Here is an 11,106-nt window from a genome sequence, read left to right on the forward strand (position 1 = left end):
ACTGTTTAATCTTTTCAGATAGCTCTTTGGCCAGCCTTAGGTGTTTTCCTCACACACATGTCCTGATCAATACCATGCTGAATTCTTGAGAGGAACCCTTTGTAGATTTCCCACGTTTTTTCTCTATGCATCTCCCTTGTTTCTGGTGTTCTGTTCTAAGAACTCTAGCTGCGTCAATCTGCAAAGAGTCTTTACTATGTCTCCTTATTTAGGGAGTCCTCTAATCTCTGCCTCTGTTTCTCCTCCCTATACCATGGCCCGTAAATTTTCTCTCAAGGCAAGAAGCAGGGCCAGTGGTATAGCTCACATAGTTTGTTTTCTGCCTTTCAGGGGTCTTTGTTCTTCATTGCCTGTTATTTAGTATCTTGCAAACCATTATTTCGTACATTTTGTCCAGCTTGTTAAGGTGTTTCAGTATGCAGGGTAAAAGTGATATTCCAAAGTGAAACCATCTCTACATATTAATTTTATATTTTATTACCTTGTTGTATTCTCCTGTTGCTTATAGCAGTTTTTTTAGTCAGTCCTTTTCCAGGTTATCCAAACATATCATTGGCAAATAAGAATTATACCTTCCAATTTTTTATTTTCAATTTCTTGCTCCTGTGTATTTGCTTTAGCTAATATGTCCAGTAAATAATATCAGTGATATTATATTATTTAATTAAGAATAGATATAATGAATTATATCATATTTTTTAAGTTATGGAATTTATTTTATTTACTGATTATATCTATTAATATTAATAGATTTAAATTACTCTTTTGATTTTTTGATTCATTGTATAATGCCTATTTTTTCTCTTTTGGAAACATTTAGGATTTTCTCTTTATTTTTCATTTTCTGAAATGTCATGATGATGTGCTAAAATTAATGGGTTTTAAAAAAACATTAATTCACTATGCTGGACATAATGGAAGTTTAGTCCCATTTGAAGGTTCTAAGCCTTTTGGGGGAGAAGAAGGTGGTGTTATTTCTTTTATAAATTTTTATATGTACTCTTTTTGAATTTCCTATTACCTGTGAACTGAATTAAAACTCCTCCTGCAGCGACCATTTTTTTTTTTTTTTTTGTCTCTTTTGGGCACCTAATGGAACAGTGTTTCAGTTCATTTATTTATTATTATTTAAAAATTTTTTATTCTCCTTTGTTCTATAAATGCCCTTTGATATATAAACTGCTCTTTTCAATGATATTGAATCCTTCATTTTTCTGTGTTTCAAGTTCTCTGCTTTTCCTTGCATTGTCTTTATGGCTATGGAGTTCCTTTTTTGTTTGTTAAATTGATCTTTCCTTCAGATTTGGTGACATTCTTACATACCTGGTATCTCTCATTCCTTATCTCTTCAAGGAATTATAGTGTAAACCTGTTTTCTGCTTCCAAAATCTTAACATTTTAAACCTGTTGTTACCTCGTTTCTTACTACTTTGCTGTTTGTATTGTTTTTGTTGTAATTTTTGGAGGGTTTTCAGGAGGTCTTGGAGGTATGCACATTTGTTTCATATGCCATGCTTAACCAGAAGTCATGAATAAATTTTCTTTTATGTGTTTCATCTTGAAATTGTTTTAAATCTGTGAATCATGTGTAGTTGTAATTCTTCAAAACTTGAATGTTAGAAGAAGCTATTCCAAATGCTCAGTTTTCTCTTTAGAGTTTACGTCTTGAAATCTTGTATTTAAAGTCTTATGTCTAAGGCTCTTCATGAGACTTGATATGCCAAAATATGAAAAGTGGAGAGGTGCCCGGCTAGCTCAGTCAGTAGAGCATGAGACTCTTAATCTCAGGGTCGTGGGTTCGAGCCCCACGTTGGGCGCCATTTATGCCCCGACCTGCAGGGCATGCATCGTGGGTACTCCACACCAAATCCTGCAAAGGAATGAGAGGATAGGAGACGCGAAGAAATGGAGGCAAGACAAAGTTCTGATCAAGCCTCAATGTTATTTTTACAGTGTGTAGAATTTATATTGTTCTAGAGGAAAGGGGTGGGTAAGGAGGTCCATGGGTGTAGCCTATCACTAGGGATGTAGCAGGCTCTGGAATGTCGCAGCTATGCGCTTATCAGCGGAGATGTAGCAGCTGTGTGCTTAGGGTGAGGGTATGTTATCTTTTAACTCCAGGCCAAACCGCAAGGTTATCTTTTAACTCCAGGCCAAACCGGGAGTTGGCTTGGAGGAGCCATAAACCTATTGTGTTGTAATCTGGAGATGTATATGTGATTTATAATGGCTCCCAACAGAGACGTAGGTTAGCTCATCCTCGGGCCTTGAGAATGTGTTAAAATTATAAATAGGATCTTTTATTTCTAATTACTTATTGCTGTTATCAAAGAAAACAATTTGTTTTTATGTTATTACTAGAGGCCCAGTGTATGACATTTGTGCATTGGGGAAGAGGGGAGTCACCTCAGCCCGACCTGCGCCCTCTCGCAGTCCAAGATCCCTCGGGGGATGTCTGCCTGCTGGCTTAGGTCCACAGGGATCGGGCTTAAGCCAGCAGTCGGACATCCCTCTCATAGTCTGGGACCCCTTGCTCTTTACCGCCTGCCTGCTTGGTGCTCCTCACCGCTCTACTTGCTGCTCCTTAGCACTGCCACATAGGCAGGAAAGGCTCCCACCACCACTACTGTACTCATTGGCGATGAGCCCGGCTTCTGCCTGAGCAGCGCTCCCCCTGTGGGAGCGCACTGACCACCAGGGGGCAGCTCCTGCATTGAGCGTTTGCCCCCTGGTGGTTAGTGTGCATCATAGTGACCAGTCATTCTGGTCGTCCTGCTGTAACGGTCACTTAGACTTTTATTATATAGACTAGAGGCCTGGTGCACAAAAATTTGTGCACTCGGGGGGGGAACAGGGGGTCCCTCAGCCCGGCCTGTGCCCTCTCGCAGTCTGGGACCCCTCGGGAGATAACGACCTGCTGGCTTAGGCCTGCTCCTGGGTGGCAGAGGGCAGGCCCAATCCCTAGGTGCAGCCCCTGGTCGGGCTCAGAGCAGGGCTGATTGGGGAGTTGGGGCGCCGCCCCCTGTCATGCACAGAGCAGGGCGGATTGAGAGGTTGTGATGCCACCCTCAGTCACGCTCAGGGTAGGGCTGATTGGGGGGTTGGGGCACCGCCCCCTATCACACTCAAGGCAGGGTCGATGGGGAGGTTGCGGCGCCACCCCCTGTCACTCACAGAGCAGGGCCCATCAGGGGGGTTGGGGCTCCGTACCCTGTCACGCACAGAGCAGGGCCCATCAGGGGGTTGAGGAGCTCCCCCCTGTCACTCACAGAGTAGGGCCGATAGGGGAGTTAGGGCACCGCCCCCTGTCACACACACAGCAGGGTGGATCAGGGGGTGCGGCGCTGCCACTGTCACACTCAGGGCAGGGCCAATGGGGAGGTTATGGCTCTACCCCATCACACACAGAGGAGGGCCCGTGTAGGGGGGTTGGGGCGCCACCCTCTATCACCCACAGACCAAGGCCGATCAGGGCGTTGGGGCACCGCCACTGTCACACTCAGGGCAGGGCTGATGGGGAGGTTATGGCTCTACCCTGTCACACACAGAGCAGGGCCTGTGGCGGTGGGGGGCTTGGGGCGCCACACCCTGTCACACACAGAGCCGCAGGGCGATCAGGGTGTTTGGGCGCTGCCCCCTGTCACGCTGATCCGGTGCCAGGAGGCCTTGCGGCTCCGCTGATCCCGGTGCTGGGAGGCATATTACCCTTTTACTATATAGGATAGAGGCCTGGGGGCCGCCTGGTTTGCCCTGAAGGGTGTCCTGGATCAGGGTGGGGGTCCCCACTGGGGTGCCTGGCCAGCCTGGATGAGGGGATGATGGCTGTTTGCAGCTGGTCACACACCCTTCAGGGTGGGGGTCCCCACTGGGGTGCCTGGCCAGTCTGGGTGAGGGGCTGAGGGCTGCTTTTAGGCTGGCAATTGACTGAAGCTCCCAACCACTCCTTTTTTTCTTTTTTTTTTTTTCTTTTTTTAAATTCTGGGCCAGCTTTAGCTCTGGCTCTAGCTCTGAGGCTTCCACTGCTATAATCGAAACAATGTATAACTCTAGCTCTGAGATCCCGGCTGGTTGAAAGCTGGTTTCTGGTGTTTTGTTTAGCTTCTATATTTCAACATAGTTTCTTAGAGTTGCAGCTCAGAGGCCGGCAAGTCAGGCGGGGAACGTTGCAGTCTGCAGTCACTGGAGCAAGCAAGCCTCATGTTCGCTTCCAGCTGCCTGGCTGCCGGCCGCCATCTTGGCTGACAGTTAATTTGCATAAGGATATGCTGATTAGCCAATGGGAAGGGTAGCGGTCGTACGCTAATTACCATGTTTCTCTTTTATTAGTGTAGATATCTGCCTACATAACTAACGACCATTTGCTTGGATTCTCTAGGCATACAATGCATAGTAAAAGTTTTGTTGTACTGATGAGGACAATATAATGTTCTGTAGTTGTAATAAAATATCTGATTGTAAAAAAAAAAAGCAATATAGATGACCCATTTAAATTAAGCTTCATTTAAAGCAAATTGTCTTGGATAGTCTTTTTAAAAGTATACTTCATCAAAACCCTGTCCACTAAAAATAGGCATATATATAATACCTTTATTTTATGGCAACAGAATATTGGAAAGTTTCCCAAATCTTAAATTGGCTTCTCTTCCAAAGGCTTATGACCACTATGTTTTCTCTGAACTTTTGAAAAATATATGTATATGGTAATGTCAGCACACACCTGACATTGCCATGGCCTGGCTTGGCAACAGATTTCAGTCTCCTAATGTTTCTGTTACTTTATTTTACAAATTAGTTCTTCTTTGGTCAGAATATTTCTCATAATAATAGTTCTTTGTTGTCACTTCTTTTCTGTCCTCTTTAGAAATCTATCAGCAAAACAAAATAACTTAGGAGTTGTCTAACCTTTAAAAGGAATTCAAGGGTAATTAAACATTTTTGTGTTCATTTTGGTTGTGCTTTACAAAACCAGTTCTCCTTCCCTATGAAAATAATGAGATATGCCTGGAAAGATTTATAAAATGCCATGATTGACCCGGCATTAGTTATTTTAAAAACTATAAACACCTTACTCAACCAGCAATAAGGGATTGGCTAAGTTATGATACTTTTGTATACCTATATGATATTATAATATTGGTCCTCAAAAATAATTTTCTTCAAAATAGGAAAGTAAATGAGAAAATGTAGATGTTATAGAAGGTAGAGAAAAACAGAACTCATAACTGTATATGTACGTTCCCTTTTATATAAATATTACATGCATTCAGAAATAAATGCTGCAAGGAAAGGTTGCATGTTAAAGAATTTAGTTTTTATTTCATTTTTCTTTTAAAATTTGTCTACCATGAATTTGTATTAATATAAAATAATATCCATAAGGTGATTGGTAAAGATAATTCAGTGAAAAGATAGTTCCTAGAGATATAGACTTGAATTTTAGTCCTGTCTTTGTTACATACTAGCTATATGATATTAACACCTCCTAGCATTGGTTTCATCATTTGTAAATGAATCTTGTAGGATGTGTGTGTGTGTGTGTGTGTGTGTGTATAAAATGTGTTATATAAATTTGATGGAATAGTAGATGTTTGTTTGCAGATGAGTGGCCTATTTGGCAGATGATCTTTTTTCATACATTTGGACAACTAAAGAAACAAGCAAGTAAACAGTGTTGGTATTTGTAATGCATTAATGTGTGGAGTCTAGCAGTGTCTGTCAGTTCTAACGTTGCAGACTTGAAGTATCATTTGTTTCCAGGGTATGCCAAGGTCTTACAGAAAACTGGAGCTGAACAAAGACAGATAACATCCTGAAAAGGAATCTCCATATTGACTGTTCCCAGATATGCTGTAAAATTTTTATGAGCCTGTTCTGTGTGAAATGATGAGATTCAGGTAGATGGGAGTAGTCATAAACAGAAGTTGTTGCACAGACACATGTATGTTTGAAAACAATCTTATTTGTCATCGTGTTCACAGATAATATCACTCCAAATAGATGTATTTCCTCAGTGACTTGAAAAGGAGGGCAAAGTGTAGGCCAGTCAGTTATGACGGTCAATTCTAAACACTTCTGCACCTGTGATAGCATTTTTTCGTCCGTTTGCCAATGAAGACACTGGGGAGCACAAAATCCTGTTTTTATCCTGTTTGTTTAATGCTTATCATTCTGCTTACTATCTTTTAGTGACTACTCTGTTTCCAGCTGTCTAAACATTCTCTTACATTCCTGTCAGAAATGTGACTTGAGCTCAGGTTCAAGAGTTGTTGTGTCCACTCCCTCATTGTTTATTACTTCCTCAGCATACTTTTAGTTAAGATTTGAAATGGTTTAATCAGCTAGCATTTTTATATTTCAAGTCTAAATCCTATGAGGAGTACATCTCATTAAATAGTGAGAACATCTCCTGATACCCTAAATTCTGTTATTACTTAATCTTATGATACAGTGAATTGAAAGGTAGACATTTAACTGACATTTTCATCCTTTGAGAAACCTTTGTGTAGACTCAATTTTAAGAGCTATCATTTATTTTCTGTATATTTGTATTAATATTCTCATTTGAGAATACAGCATCAATTTCCTATGGAATATGATTCCAATCATACTTTTGTGTAGAGTATAAAAAAATTCCTTTATAGAACTGTAATTTAAGTATCAAATAAGGGATCTCATGTAACCAGTGTCTAGCTGACGACTATTTTGACAGCCTCTTTGTGAAAAATTTAGTGAAAATTATCTGACCAAGCTTACCATGAATTACCATTACTATCTTAGTTGTGGTCACATTAAGTTTAAAGTTTTGAAGAAGTACTTACTGAATCTGAAAAATGATCTGTGGAATTTCCCAAAAGTTTTACTGTTAGACTTTTTAAAAAAATCAGAATTTAAAAGAATCCCTGTTATATTATAAACTTAGGAAAATGAGGCCACTTAAGTAACTAAGGAGGTCTTACTGTCTGTCTACCAGCAATAAGGGATATGAGACTCTAGACTCATATTCTCCTTGTGGATGTTATGTGTTTATTATTTTCTACCAGAAGAGGGAATATTCCTATAGGCATTTTTATAAACAAGGGACACCTTTAATTTTTACATAAAAATTGGACAATAAAATGTGTTTCAGTAAACTGTAAATTTATAGATGTAGATGAAGGTCTTCTGAAATGTTAAGAGTGACTGTTACCCAGAGAATCTTCTATAATATTTTATGTTTAAGAGATCATTTAAATTTGTCACAAAATGCTATGGGCATTTTTGGCTATTCTGTAATTTTTAATTATATTTTGTGTTTGTGTAAACCATTTTAGAAAATCGAGTACATTAAGAGTTGCTTTTTCCAGTTTTAAGCAGCAAAATATCTGATTACTTTCTAAGTGATAGATCTGTGTGCTTATAAAAGAAATTTTATTTGTGAACTCTCTGTGACTGGTACCCTTGATTTGAAAAGTCTGTATATTTGATAGAATTGGTGGAACTAACATAGAGAGATTTATTTTCATCCTTATTGAAAACCTACATAGTTTCATTTAAACTTTTTGAAATACCTTTTATACCATTTTCAAAGCCTAATGAGCAGCTAATAAGAATGAATGATGACCTCTAAGAGAATAAGGTTATTTGCTATTAATTTACAGAGTGGATTCACTTTGTATCAGAAGAGTTTTTGGTTGTACAGATGACTTGATGATGCAGGCTGTATAAGTCATTATATTATTTTACAACCCAAGCACAGACACCTGTTTCCTGATTTTGAAACTGATTGAAACTCATTTTAGAAAAATATATTTAATTCAGGAAAGACATTTGTTGAGAGAAAGAAGATTTTGAAAGAAACTTCTCGGTTTTGTTGTAACCTGATAAAACTTCCCAGTTCTACCAGGCTTATCCCTTTCTGCTATCACATAGTTTAAGCCAAGGCTAGTTACATGTTAACACACATTTCACTAGAATAACAGGTCTCTTACTTTTGGGTCTCTCAGCTTATTGATGATCCTCAAGGAGTTTTGTTCATGTAGTTTTATCTATTCATTTATGTATTAGAAATTACAACCAGAAAAATGTAAAGCAATTTATTTATTCATTTAAAAATAATAATAAACCATTGCATATTAAATAGCATATTTTTATGAAAAAACTATAATTTTCAAAACAAAAAAGAGAGAAAAGAGTGCTATTGTTTTATATTTTTGTAAATATCGTTAATACTGGCTTAATAAAAGACAGCTAGCTGGCTTTTTATACCTGCTCCTGTTTTCAAGCTCTTGCTGTATTTTGTTTTGGTTAAAGTATATGAAGAAAATCAGGTCTCACAAATATGTACTTGGAAAGAGAGGAGGAGTATTTTAATAACCTTTTCAGATAATTATGGAAACTCTTATTTGAATACCACACCAAAATTTAATAGTCATTTCTTAAAGGTTAGTTGCAGTGTGGAATCTGTAAACACATCAGTGAACTTCTTATACTTTGTTACATTAAAATCTATTGGCCTAGTAGAATTTTTCATTCTGCAGAGAAGTTGTGAATGTGATTAACATCTCTCTCCAAATGTAGGAAATCATCCAAATTTCACCTTTTGGATGTCTTTCTAGATTGAGTAAATGAGGATGAAAGGAGAGACAGGTTTTGGAAAAATTTGATACAGAATGAGAAAGTTTTATAGATATGAAGATAGAAACAGAGATTGGAACCAAGGAGGTAATAATCATAGTAATCTAACATTGAATTATATGCCAGAGGCTATTCTGACTGAGCACTTTGCATATGTAAATTTGCCACACTGTCAAAATTCCCCACACAGTGGTGTATATTTGTTACAGTCGATGGGTGAATCTACATTGATTTGATACATCATTATCACCAAAGTCCATAGAGAATTCACTCTTGTGTTGTATCCACTATTACAGAATCATACAAAATAGTTTCACTGCCCTAAAAGTCCTGTGTCCTATCTATTCTCTACCCCCCCCCCCCCCAGGCAAACACTAATATTTTTAATGTCTCCATAATTGTGCATTTTCCATTATGTCATATAGTTGAAATCATACCATATGTAGTCTTTTTGAATTGGTGTCTTTCACTTAGTAATATGCATTTAAGGTTTTTCCATGCCTTCCGTGGCTTGATAGTTTATTTCTTAATGTTGAATATTATTTGTGTGGATGTGCCACAGTTTATTTTTCCGGTTCCTGTTGCTTCACATCCTTGACAATTTAGTATTGTCAGTGTTTTGGATTTCAGCCATTACCATAAGTGTGTAGTAGTATTTTGTTTTTATTTACAATTTCTTAATGGCTTATGGTGTTGGACATCTTTTCATATGCTTATTGCCTTCTATAAATCTTCTTTGGTGAGGTGTCTGTTCAGTTTTTACCCTTTTTTAAAATTGCGTTGTTCATTTTCTTATTATTGAGTTTTAAGAATTCTTTATATATTTTAAATGATAATACATTACCATATATGTCGATTGCAAATATTTTCTTTAAGTCCTTGGCTTGTCTTGTTTTCTTGACAGTTTCTTTCTCAGAGCATAAGTTTGTAATTTTAATGAAGTCTAGCTTATCAATGATGATTTCATCGTTTGGTGTCATATCTAAAAAGTCATTTGAACAGAGTCATCTAGGTTTTCTCCTGTGTTATCTGCTAGGAGTTTTATAGTTTTGCATTTTACATTTTGGTGATACACTTTGAGTTAATTTTTGTGAAGGGTGTAAAGTCTGTGTCTAGATATAAATATCTAGTTGGTCCAGCACCATTTGTTGAAAAGACTATCTTTTCTCCACTGCATTGTCTTTGTTTCTTTATCAAGTTTGGTTGATTGTATTTGTATGGTTTGTTTCTGGGCTCTCGATTCTGTGTGATTGATTTATTTGTCTCCTTTTTTTCACTAATACTGCACAGCTTTACTTATTGTAGCTTTATAGTAAGTCTTGAAGTTGGATAGTGCCATTCTTCTGACTTTGTTCTCTTCTTTCAGGATTGTATTGGCCACCTGGGTCTTTTGCTTCTCCCTGTAAGCTTTAAAATCAGGTTGACAATACCCATAAAATGACTTCCTGGGATTTTGTTTTGGGATTGCACTTGACAATATTGTGTTCCTATCCATGAACATGGACTCTAATTAGTTCTTTTTTTTTTTTCATCAGAGTTTATTAGTTTTCCACATATAGATCTTTTATTTGTTTTGTTAGATTTATATTTTATTTCTTGAGGTGCTAATGTATTTTATTTTATTTTAGGGGGGTGCTAATATAAACAGTATTATATTTTTTAAAATATATTTTTATTGATTTCAGAGAGGAAGGGAGAGGGAGAGAGAGATAGAAACATCAATGATGAGAGAGAACCATTGATTGGCTGCCTCCTGCATGACCCACACTGGGGATCAAGCCTGAAACCCAGGCATGTGCCCTTGACTGGAATCGATCCTGAGAACATTCAGTCCGCAGACCGACACTATCCACTGAACCAAGCCAGCCAGGACGCATTTTTTAATTTCAAATAACACTTGTTCATTGTTGGGTATGTAGGAAAGCAGTTGACTTTTGTATATTAACCTTGTGAACTGGAACCTTGCTATAATTGCTTATTACTTCCATGTTAATTACTTTTTGTTGACCTTTTCAGATTTTCTACACATACAATCATGTCATCTGAGAACAAAGATAGTTACATTTCCTTCTTTCTAATCTGCACATTAAAGTTAAGAAACGTCCCCGTATTCTTAGTGTGCTGAGAGTTTCTATCATTAATAGGTGTTGAATTTTTTAGATGCTTTTTCTGCATCTATAGATGTGATCATATGCTTGGAGGGGGTTAGCTTCTTGATATGATTAGTTGGTTTTTATTTATTTATTTAAATACATTTTTATTGATGCCAAAGAGAAAGGGAGGCGGGGGGTGGGGGGTGGGGCGGGGAAGAGACAGAATCATCAGTGATGAGAGAGAATCATCGATCAGCCACCTCTTTCATGCCCCTACTGGGGACTGAGCCTACAACCCAGGCATGTGCCCTGACCTCCTGGTTCATAGGTTGATGCTCAAGTTAGGTTGAGCCACACTAGGCAGGCTACACAGTTGATTTTTAAATATTGAACCACCTTG

General features: G+C 38.1%; 1 non-coding gene across 1 annotated transcript; it reads left to right on the forward strand.

Annotated features, from left to right (window-relative positions):
• The first annotated feature begins 1,744 nt into the window (after positions 1 to 1,744).
• Positions 1,745 to 1,817, forward strand: TRNAK-CUU (transfer RNA lysine (anticodon CUU)). Its single transcript has one exon. It is a non-coding gene; the product is annotated as a tRNA-Lys (tRNA).
• The last annotated feature ends 9,289 nt before the right edge of the window (positions 1,818 to 11,106 follow it).

This window comes from Myotis yumanensis, unplaced genomic scaffold, assembly GCF_028538775.1.
Source record: "Myotis yumanensis isolate MYYU_CA2020_CCGP unplaced genomic scaffold, mMyoYum1.0.hap1 SCAF_241, whole genome shotgun sequence".
Taxonomy (NCBI): Eukaryota; Metazoa; Chordata; class Mammalia; order Chiroptera; family Vespertilionidae; genus Myotis; species Myotis yumanensis.